This window comes from Protobothrops mucrosquamatus, unplaced genomic scaffold (assembly GCF_001527695.2).
Source record: "Protobothrops mucrosquamatus isolate PMUCROS unplaced genomic scaffold, P.Mucros_1.0 scaffold1170, whole genome shotgun sequence".
Classification (NCBI taxonomy): Eukaryota; Metazoa; Chordata; class Lepidosauria; order Squamata; family Viperidae; genus Protobothrops; species Protobothrops mucrosquamatus.
Genome location: NW_015387384.1, coordinates 119,671 through 120,734, shown reverse-complemented (window position 1 = coordinate 120,734; position 1,064 = coordinate 119,671).

Here is a 1,064-nt window from a genome sequence, read left to right as displayed (position 1 = left end):
AAAATTTGGATTGCTAACAAAGAATTAAGGGAGAACTGGAATAGCCATTTCGAACTTTTTAGTTCTTTTCAACCAGACATACCCTTCTGAGATTCGAACCTGGGCTGTCTGCATGTTAGGCAGATGTATTAACCTCTAGACCACAGGCTCTTTCTCACTTTGTCAGCTATGAGACAGGGGAGAAGGATTATCTTGAGTTTGGTGCACCCTGTCGGCCCAAATATGGGAGAAAGGAATCTTTTGCCTGTATCAGCTCAAACTAGAGCCATCCACAGGCTCTCCCATATTTGGGCCGACAGGGTGCACCAAACTCATTACTCCTAGAAGCATGAACCTGAAGACACCAGCCTGAAGATGACGAATGGGACTTCGTCGAAACGTCGCCAAGACACTTCCAATTTTACGCGGAATAAATAAATAATTTATTCCCAATATAATTTATAACCAATAAATAATGCTGATCACCAAGAGAGTAAGTAAAAATATTTAATAGACTAAACCTAGCTTTCGTCGGGCACTCCCGACATCGTCAGGGTTCAAAGAAGGCGGTTCCTGGGAGGGAACTTACAGCCTCTAATTGCCTGCATCTGGCTACGTGAACGTGTAACAGGGCCCAGCTGTCTATGTTCTTGCACTCCAAGTACGTTTCTTTCCCCCGTGTGCAGTCCTTTCGCATCCTTTCTCTGTTTTCCATCACGCACCCCTCCACCGTCAATCCTGGGAGGAAGAAACAGCTGCGATCACACACTATTCCTAGAAGCACGAAGCTGAAGACACCAGCCTGAAGATGACGAAACAACTTGCCGTCTGGAAAGCCGAAACACAGACCACCCTCAAGACAGGCACACACACCAACAAACTCCGTAGACTACAAGAACGCCAGAAACAAACCCCTCCTCCTTCACATCCACACATGAAACAAACAGTGCATAACATCTCAGATAGGATCCTCACCAAAGCCGAAACCAATGTCCTTTCCAAAGGATTCAACTTTGCAGTCGCTCCCAAACACATCCCCACTGAAACCATTATATGCGGAGTTGAAACCAGCCTGACCAAAATCA